The following is a 10,881-nucleotide window of genomic DNA, read 5'->3' as shown; positions in this document are numbered from 1 at the left end:
AGGATGAGGATAGGGGCAGCAGAGGAGAATGTCATCAGAGTTGGGAGCCAGGGATGCTGACAGGAAGTGATCACTTAACTTCCTCAAGAAAGCTAGTTCTGGCCAATATTCTATTCACTGTCCAGTCCATCTGGGAAAAAATGTGCTACGTGTAACAGACCATTAAGAAAATAAGAATTATCTCACCTGTGTAAATCATCCATACTCTGACCTCCAACAACAACCTCCACCAGCAACCCATGAATGAGAAGAGCAAACAAGCAATAACAAAGTCATCCTTGGCAGGAATTGATGCACAGAGGTGATGTTTACAAGCCTTCATTCTGCCCTCTCAAATGGGAAAAAATGCTCATAGTACTGAGAAGGATATACCCATGCAAGACCAGATGCCAAAAACCATGGTGTCCTTTCCAAATGGGAAGATGAATGGCTATTAATTTATATGAGCATCCTCTGCTTTAATGCCTGGTAGATTTCGGAGGCTCAGTTCCAACTGCTGCATGAGCAGCAGCCATACTGGCTTATGTTTAGTCGTTTCTTCTTGCTGAGATCCCTTTCTTATCAGTGCAATGAATGTATTGGACATTATAATCCAATGCTTCCTTAGGTTCTGTTTCTGTCCCTTAAGGTAGAAAGAGAAAAAGACTAATTATAAAGCACAGTATGTCAAATAGTTGTGTCCATTACATCATATATTCAACAACTACTTCCTCAGCTTCTACAACGTCCAAGTCTCTTTACTAGGCACAAAGACAGACAGCCCTAATTATAGACCCACAGGAAGCCTAGCATCTAGGAAGAAAAATTAGACATACATATGTAAAACTACATCATGTGTCACTGATGAGTATACTAACAGAGCTGAGCTACGTGCATGGGAGCATTTTTGTTATTAATTTTTATCTGTTTGCTTTCAGAGAATTTACAAGTTTGTTTCGTCAACTTGACATAAACCTAGACTTAGCTGGGGAAGGAAATCTTAATTGAGAAAATGCCACCATAAGATTGTACTATAGGCACATATTTAATATGGTCTCTTAATGACTGATGTGGTAGGGCCATCCCACTGCAGGTCGTGGCACTCTTAGACTAGTGGTACTGTGCACTGTAAGAAAGCAGGCTGAGCAAGCAGTGAGAAGTAAGCCAGTAAGAAGCACTCCTACATGGCATCTGCTTCAATTCCTACCTCCAGCTTCCTATTTTTAATTCCTACCTTGACTTTCTTCAATGATATAAATGTGACCTGAGAATTGTAAATGAAATAAGTCTTTTCTTCCTTTTAGCCACAGTGTTTTATCATTGTAACTAAGACAAGCAGATTCTCACTACATAGCCCAAACTGGCTTGGAACTTGATATGTAGACCAGGCTGGCCTTTAACTAACAGAGGTTTGTATATTTCTGCCTCCTCAGTGCTGGGATCAAAAGGATGAGATAACACACCTGGCCTGGAAGGATTTTTAATAAACAAATCTATGCATGAAGCTTCAAAGTAAAGTTGGATCAGAACCAGATGACAAACAACTGTGAGAGATGGACATGAGCATAAGTAAAGTTCAGCACAAACAAAGGCTCATGTCTTGGAGAGTACATGATCTACACAGACCCATATTCCCAGAACAAAGGCTTCAAAAGTAATTAGATGGCCATTAGGTGGCCAGGAAGAACTCCTGGATAGCAAATGGAACACTTAGTTACCCAAGTGAGTAGACAACCTATGGTGTGGTAGAAAATTCTCAACAGCTATTCATCTTATAGGAAATTAATATCCACAATGTATGAAAATCTTAAATACACACGCACACACACACACACACACACACACACACACACACACATTCAATGAGCTAACGAGCAAAGGAGCTGAACAAACAGTTTCCAAAAGAGGTAGCAATAAATACATTGGAACCACTTAGCCCCCTTCACCATCAGGGAAATATCCAATTGCTCTGAGAATCCATCTGACCCCTGTCAGAATGGCTGTCTCAAGAAAACAAAACCTAACTGATCTTGGCTAGGGTGTCTTATACCTAGTGGGAATGCAAATTCAGTTTGTCCAATAACAGAAAATCAGTGTCAGGACATCTTCAATAAATTGAAACCAGGACTGCCATATGATCCATGTGGCATATAGTCTAAAATATCAGAGTCAGCTTACTGTGGAGATACTGAAATACTAGCATAACCACCTTGATCATGGAACTGTCACAATCCATCGAAGTGTCACCAATAGAAGAGAGGATAAAGAAAAGGCAGTAGGTATGCCCAGTGGAGTTTTATTTAGTCATAAAGAAGACCACAGCAATGTCATCTGTAGGAAAATGGATAGAACTGGAGATCACGTGCTAACTGAAATAAGCTAAACTCACGAAGACAAACGCCAATGCTTTCTCTCGTATATGTAATTTAGGAGAAAAAAATCAAGCAAAAGGAGGAATATCAGTGATACTGAAGGACAAGGATAGGAAAGGCATTAGACAACTGAACATCAAAGTGTATTGTGTGCACGATGGAAATGGCATGACCAACACATTACTTTGTGTAATTACCATATGCAAAAATAAAAATGGTCCAAGGGGACAGAACAAGGCCAAGTCTTGGTGGACTTCCTCACTTCAAGGCCAAGGTATAGCTAGAATTAACACGTTTCATAGTTTTTTGGAGAAAACATTTTTTGTCGGTGGTGAAAAGGTATCTTGTTTTTGTTTGTTATTAGGGGTTTTGGTTGGTTGGTTGTGTTTGTTTGTCTTTGAGAAAAGGTCTCATTCTGTAGCCCAGGCTAGCCTCAGACTCCTGGTGATCCTCTCAAATGCCAGAATTACTAAAGAGTGAGCCTCCACACCCAACTGAAAATGCATTGTACAAGTAGACTGTACTACAGATGTGTCTATGGTGTCATGATATGCCCCTGTGGTAGCTGACGGTTGTATTCTTAAGTGTCAGAGTTACTGGCTGTTTCCTTCCTCAGAAAGAGCCTGGTCACATTTGGTTCTGCTTTCCTCTGATTGGTTAAACAGTTTGTAGTAGCTGTGAATCAGTGACCTGGGATGTGGAACATTGTGAGAAGAAGCCCAACTAATCATCCAGGTTTTTTTTTTTTTTTTTTTTTTTTTTTTTTTTTTTTTTTTTTTTTTTTTAGCAGACTCTCTCAACTTATTTAAATACCTTCTTCAAATACCTGTAATTAATTACCAATAAATTGATTGTATGTTGTGTGTAAACATAACTCATAGGACACATGGCATAATACACTTCTAACACTTTACTTGCTAGCTGAGAAGATGTAGCCTGGGTCCACTTAGGAAAGCCCAGAGGCATGGAAGCATTCACTGCTGGTGGAAAGACAGGCTCGTGCCACTGAAATATGTTTTGGCTAAATGCAGAAGGAAAAAATTCTCCAAATAACCAACATTTGAATCAGCCAAAATGGTTTAAAATTTCAAATGAGTTCAAAAGTACAAATGTTTTATGACATGATGATTTATGGGCTTTCTTGCTGTCTGGGGAGTGGGGGTGTAGGAGTAATTTAAGCAGAAAGTCCTAGAATCCTGGAGTTGGTGCTAATGTAGGGATAGCCTAATCACGTTTTTTTGCCTTTTTCCACTAGGGAAACTGAGACCAACTGTTATGATAAAGGCTAAAGGGTGGTATCAACCAGTATTAAAGGTAAGTGGATGGTTGAAACCTCCATTACTAGCTGTTAATTAAAATATCAGAAGTCTCTTCTGAATGACAGAACAAAAGAGATGCATTTCCCATAGTCCAACATGGCAGTGGAATCTGTACTACCATGGGACAGTCTCCTATTGAAGTATCAACACTCACTATTTCTGGTCAGTAGTATGTCATGGAGCCATGAGTTGACAATCCTTCTCAGGCAGAGACCACCGATGCCATTAAACTACTTCTCTAAATTGAGGGCTACAAGCTCTGTCCCCAACAAGCCCAGACATACCTGTCCCTTGATGGTGGCTGTTCCTACTCTCTCCCTGCAAACGCCCCCATGTGCCCTCTGGCTACTCTAAGTTGCTGAGTATCAAACCCAGAGATGACTCAGTAGTGGTATTTGACCTTAAAGATGAAGTTGTTACTTTTTGAAAAGGGTCACTCCCAAGAGACCCTGCTAAATAGAAGGCACTCAGCACTTGGCATAAACAATGTCAAAAGTGGCTCCTGCAGGACACTGGGATCAGGATGATTCCTCCAGGCAGCTGGGCATGGCTGGCTCCCACTTCAGAAAAGCCCACTCTTCTAAGTTTCCAGCGTGATCCCCACCTGCTTAAAACCGATCTTGGGTTATCTCCGTGGGGCCAAGAGAAACCTGAACTGCCTTGGACTTGTGCAGCCCTCTGTCTCCTCTTTCCAGGAACTGGGTTCAGCCCTTGGGCTTTTTCTGAGGTGCCACCCCGCAGCTGCTGTCCAGAGCCCAAGGGAACCCAGGTCGGGTTTCCAGCTTGCTAGAGTCCAGGAGCAGAGCCAGGATCCCGTTCCCTCTTGCTCAGCTCCAGAGGCTTCTGTTTCACAATTAGAATACTTGAGTGTGGAGCAAAGCAAAAATCACACTTTGCTAACAGCTACTCTGCACTCTGCGGGGGCGGAGGGAGCTGGAATCCCTACTCTTTTTGTTGTTCACTGTAAATTGTATGCAAATGGTCCGTTAGCTGGCTGGGTGCCTGGAGTGAGTGCGTCTTTCATGAGCTAACCCTGCTCCTCTGAGAGGGCTGTTCCTTTAACTCACAAACTGAAAAAAAAAAAAAAAAAAAAAAAAATGGGAAAGGATGTCTGGAGGCGAGGCGTCCCATTACAGAGGAAGGAGCTCCCTATATAAGCCAGCCAAAGCTGGCTGCTCTGGCCACAGCCTGCCTACTGTCACACGCCTCTCCCGCGCAGACACACACCCCAGCCTCTGGTGGGCACAAAGACCAGGCTTGGGGAGGCGCTGCGCCCCGTGGGAAGTCGCCGCGGCTCAGCCCAGGTACTTCTTCAGGGAGCCTATGTGCCCATCGACCTAGATTTCCCCGACCTGGAAAAGGTGAGTCTGTTGATCCCATCATCCATGGTCTTTCTGATGTGCCTTTGGCATTCCTGGTACTCAGTAAGTTGTGGGTTTGTAACTATAAAACTTCTCTTTTATTTCCACTCCCGGTAAAAGAGTGTTTCTCTGGGTGCAGTCTATGCGCCCTGGTTATCCCCAGCTTGCCGTCCTTCTCGCTTGTATTTGGTGCTGATCTGTCAATAGTCACCACTCAGAGGAACTTCTGGTAAAGTTTTTCTCTCTGCTTTTCTTTAGAGGAAAAATAAGAGTTTTTCTCTTAACCCTTTACCTAGCTGATTCACACCTGTGGATTTTTCCCCTGTTGAATGTTAGAAAAGTGGTGTTTGAAAGAGGCGTTCTCTCACAGTCACGGGGTGGAATGATAAAGGATTGTAGTAGGAAGAACACAATTGTGTATCCTAACAGTCTCAGCACTTGACAGTTTTCAGTCACCCCCACCCCCACCCCATTTTGGTCTTCACAATGCCCACTCTGTGTAAAGGTAAGCGTTGGGATACCAAAGTGAGGAGATGAGTTCTAGGCACCAATGAACCAAAGTGAGAAGATGAGTTCTGGGCACAGATGAACAACTCACAGGCTGCCAGATGAGACTGGTGGGCAAGCTTATGGAGCAGGGTGCCAATCTCTGGTGAAAAGCTCCTGGTTCACCAACCTCAGGTGGGGTCTTTGCATGTTTAGAAGTTCAGGGCTATCCAAATCCCATATTGCTCCCAAATCAGGGTCTTTCTTTAAACTTCATAGGGGGAAGCCTCTGGTAACATCTTTCCTAAATATGGGAAGACACCTCCCCTGGCACACTTTGAAAAGAACACAGAGATTCTTTGATGCCATCTGTGCTACAGGGGGCTTCAGAGGTCTGGTTTTGTCCCCAGAAGTGACTTGGGCATTCACACTAGTGCCACCACAATACTAAAGAGACAGGAAAATATGTAACCTCTGTGGACCTTAGTTTCCACTACTCTAAATTGGGGACAACAGCTGCCCTTATAATGAGGAGCAAATGAGGTACAAAAAGAGTGGATGAGTAACTGGGCAAGCTCTGTCATGGCCCAAAGCTGCCTTCATGCTGGAAGTGAAAAGCATCACTTACCCAATTCTGGAGTGTTTCTGCTTACCCCCACCCCCAGTCTTTGTCTTTTTATCTTGCCCAATCTGAGAGTGCCTGCCAGCCTGGCAGGTATTTTATAAGAGGTTGTGTTGGCACCATTAGGAGACAAGGTGGCAGCCTGGGTCTGGATGTGAATGTGGATCTCTGACTCCAGAACGTCCTCAGACATTACAGACTCAAGTGCTTGGCTATGGAGTGCTGTGTGGCTGGTGAGTCTTCAGAAATGCTTTGCATCAGAAGGCGAGCTAGACAGGGCGCTCTCTTTAAGAATGAATGCCTCTTTTTCATGCTTTTGTGGATCTTTTCTCCTTGCTTTTTAGAGCTTTCCCCCTATGAACCCTATGAAAGCTGCTTCCCACCCTAGCACCTTGTCCTGAGGTAGAACAAGCCACATCGGGATTGGGGAGGGGTTTGTTCAGTCTAAATAAACTGATGGGAAGTGTTCCTTCCCATATGAGCCAAGCCCTTTGCAGGGCATGAGAGGCAGTGTGCCTTGGCTTTGTGCATTCCAAGAAAGTGACCGCATCTGGGGAAAGAAGGGGGTGCAGAGTGTGAATATTCTCTGGGTTGCTCAAATGGTATGACCAGGAGAGAGAACCGAAAAGGGTGTTGCCAAGGTCTCTGATCACCCACCCTCCACTTTGTTCAAAACACTTAGCTTCCTGCTCCTAGCCCCTCCTTACCCTGTCTCAAGAGGTGACCAGGTTTCCAGCCATCAGTTTTGTCATTCATACAATGTGGGTGAGGAATTACCTCTCCTAGGGCTCTGTGGCAGTCACCTGGTATAGACGGGCTGGCTCTGAGAGAGAGGTAATTCTGTTTACCTGATGGTCAGTTCACAGACACCTTCAATATCCATGTTCTAAACAAATGTTGGTCAAGTTTAATAATGGAAGTATTTGCTAATAGAATTTGGAGAATAACTCCAGTTTCTGACAGTTAAACATGAGGCTGCTTGGGCTGACATGGGGTTAAAGGTTCCAAACCTCACTCCATTGTTCATCTCCTGAAACATTTTTACCAGATTGCAAACAACAGGACACACAGCTCCAGATCTCAGAGCCAGGCAGTGCTCATTCAGGTTGGAGTTCTAAACTCCATCAGCTGTGTGAGTAAGGACAGTTCCCCAAATGAAACTGTAGACAGGAATTTTAGAGGTGTGAGAAAGCCTGGTTATTTTAATCAATGTCAGCCATAGACATCACCAGCATGTAGTCAGCCCAGTGTGTAAGCTGTGGGCTCTTGATGTCTCCTTGGGTATCATAGCCCCAAAAGATCGCAGCATATCTCTGAAGTATGGATGTACTTATGAGACATAGAAACTCAGAGTGCAAAGAGGTTGAGTCTTAGAACTTAAGCCATGGGGCCAGAATCTCAGCCCATGTCTCTGCTCAGAGGCATATTGTGCCTCTGCTGTGTTCCTTTTCAATGTATCAGCTTCTTATATAGACCTCAGAAGGAAAGCACTTCCTTTCTGACTAAGTATGCTCCTCCAGGCAGACTGTGGCCACTCATAAATACAGCAATAGCCTGATCATATAACCAGAATAGAATTTGGAAAGGGAATTCAAGCTGACAGAATGACTCCCTGCCACCCGCCCCCGGAATCCTACCCTTTCTGGTCTTCACAATGAACTAAAAGCACCTCTTGGATTCTCTTCCTGCATTTCCATGAACTGACAAACCAGAGTTTCTGATGGAAAAACATCCCCAGAATGCACAAAGCACAAAGGCTCCTCCATACTGAGGCTATTTCGGTTTGAAAAGTAGAACTTGAGCTACAAATATTTAGTTGGCTCTCAACACACAGTTCCTCTCTGAAAAATCAAACACAGACACACACAAAAAAAGCTAACAGTCAGGGCTGACAGAGTGACATATGTTTGATGGGGAAGACAGTGTCTCACCTAATTTTCTAATACTGCAAATTATGAACTAACAGCTCCATTTAATGGAAGGAGAAATTAAGGCTCAAGGAAGCTGAGTGCCTCAGCTCAGGTCTTTCCATAAAAGAGTCAGAACTGGCTGCAAACACGAGCTCTCTAAGTAAAACCCTACTGTTTTGTCTCTTATGCCACACTGCCTCCTGACGTCAGGCTTGGCTAACCAAGTGCAGAGCCCTACATGGTGTCCTTTGGGGGATGGCCAAAAGAGTACAGAAGACTCCAGCTGGCATCAGTGCCTCTTGATTTCACAGAGGAGCCCTGCAGCTATCATTTTTCATGGTGCACAGGAAAGGTTAGCTGGTGGTGGTGCAACTCACTGCCCAGAAACAGAAATATTCAAAGAGACAGAGAGGGGGGAGGGGAGGGAGGTAGATGGAGAGGTAGCATTCATGTCATTTCTGGTGACTTGCATGTCAGAAAAGTCAGCACACACTTTCCCAGGCTGTGGAGGTGGAACCTTCAAATGGAAGAACAGAACAGAGCCATACCTGAATCTTCTAAGGAGTAGTTCAGCTGATTGTGTGGTTTGAAAGGGGCTGCTGGGGAGAAAAAAAAAAATGGGGCTATGCCTAGCCTCTGAAGAATGAATCTCAGGACAGTGAGGGAGTAAGATATAGTCTCCAAACTACAGATTCTGCCAAAGCCTCAGAGAGGAAGGTTATGATTCAAACACCTCTAACTGTGGAAGATAGTTGGGAATCCCCTTGAATCCCATCCCAGACCAGCCTGAACACCTTCAACATGTGGGAAATATTAGACGGAGGCCCCTTTCCAAGAAGGAAAACCCCTTAGTGTAGTGAGACTAGCCTTCTGCAAACTTTATTTCTTTCCAACACAAAACACACTGGTGGCTTTGCCTACTGTAAATTCTGCACACACTCTAAGACTGCTTGTGAAGGATAGACCACTACATAGTGACCTGATGACCTGATTTTAACCATGGTGACCAGACTTTTGTTCAGGGGTGCCATTAAATCTAATAATCTTTGTTCTGTTTCCTTCCGCTCTGCCATATACACTTCCCAGACTTTAAGAGCCACCTAGAGTCCAGTACTCTCATTGCCATCTTTGACCTCCACTATGAAACAAAAGCAAAATGCCCACACTGAAAGTAGGTTGTGAATGGAAAATCCTTTCCATGTGTATTTTCACTCTATTTGTGAGTGGAATTTTTAAAAATATTATTTCCTTCCAAGCTGTCTCAGATGTTTGAAATTTCCTGACAGTCTCAGGTCCTGAAATGTGGCCATTATAACTCAAATAGCTTTGGCTGGTCCTTTAACCTTCCTCAAACAGAATGCCAAAGAGACAAAGGTATTTCATAAGACTGGCAAGTAGATAGCTTACTCCAGAATCAGCCAAAGGTCACCTTTTACGCAGAAGAGGGTAGGTGGCTTCTGCTAGAAGCTTTAAGGATGTTCCAACATGTCTCCGATGAAGGAGAATGAGGGACAATTGGGAAAGTAGCAGCATTAGTTACTGTGTTCATCATCACAGGGACAAATACCTGTCAGGAAGCAACTAGGGAGAGAAAGGGTCTTTTTGGCTTACAGTTTGTATGGACACGGCCCATCATGGAAGGGAAGGCATGGTAGTAGAGGCTGGAGGCAGCTGGACACACAGTATCCATGCTCAGGAAGCAGAGTCATCAAAGCTGGTGCTCAACTAGCTTTCTCTTTTGTATGAAGTGCAGAAACCCCAGTCCGTGGATTGGTGCCACCCTCACTTAGCATAGGTCTTCACACTTCAGTTAACCTAGTCTAAAAAATGGCTCACAGATGTGCCCAGAGGTTTGTTTCTAGACTTGTTTTCAAATCCTATCAAGTTGATGATCAAAATTAGCCAACACACTAAATTTTGCCATATAGTCTACCAGTACTGCCCCATTTTACCATTGCCCATTATTTCCAATATCATTGCCATTCCTTTATTGAAATAGTGGGGAGCTGGGCTGAATCAGTTTAAGTAGCTTACTCAATACTATGCAGACAGATTGCAGGGAGGACCTCAACCCAAACTCAGTTCCAAGTCTCTAGAAGCTGGTAGTGACCATTAGGGTAAGCAAGCCATGCCAGGCACCATGCTTCTGCTCATCCTGTCTTAGGGAGCTTGTTATCTCCACAGTCTATGTGCAGGCATCAGACACTCAGAATGTAATGTCTATGAAGTGTCCTGCTATTCCTAACACAACAGGGGTTGGCTTCTGAAGGTGTGGTGAGCAGCTCTTTCACAAGTCTGTTTCACGACTTACCAAGTTTCCCTGTGAGCAGGACAGATCTTCACAACATAACATACTCATGAAGTAATACATTTATGAAATACTTCTAGGCACATCACTTTCATGCACTCCCAGCACGTATGTAAGACTTTGCAGGAAGGCAAACCGAGGTCTTTGTTACTTGTATAAAACAGAAAGTAAAGGTATGCAGAGCTCCTTCCCTGTGTTTCTCTCACTATGCAGTATGGCTTCTAAGGAATTAATCCAAGTTTCCAGCTAATAAAAACAGTTTAGAGACAACTGGCTATTTGGTAGACAAATATTTATATTTTTAAGATTTATTTTATTTTTAATTATGTATATGCATGTGTGTCTCTGTAAGGGTAATGCACAAGAGGACAGTTTCCCTTGGAGGTCAAAAGAGGGTGTCAGATCCCTGAAGCTGGAGTTGTAGGCAGTTGTGAACATTCCTACTTAGACTCTGAGAACTGAGCTCAGCTCCTCTGAAAGAGCAGCATAAGCCATCTCTACAGCCTCATACTTGCATTTTTACA

At 43.8% G+C, this 10,881-nt stretch overlaps 1 protein-coding gene across 1 annotated transcript in view; it reads left to right on the top strand.

Moving 5' to 3' along the window:
- The first annotated feature begins 4,775 nt into the window (after positions 1–4,775).
- Tnc (tenascin C) overlaps positions 4,776–10,881 on the top strand; it is a 91,448-nt gene continuing 85,342 nt past the window's right edge. Inside the window, 1 exon segment of the mRNA XM_037202664.1 lies at positions 4,776–5,031. The gene's annotated coding sequence lies outside the window, so the exon portion shown is untranslated.

This window comes from Peromyscus leucopus, chromosome 2 (assembly GCF_004664715.2).
Source record: "Peromyscus leucopus breed LL Stock chromosome 2, UCI_PerLeu_2.1, whole genome shotgun sequence".
NCBI classification, from domain to species: Eukaryota; Metazoa; Chordata; class Mammalia; order Rodentia; family Cricetidae; genus Peromyscus; species Peromyscus leucopus.
Note: the sequence above shows the minus strand (reverse complement) of the source record. Positions and strands in the feature narration are given on the sequence as shown.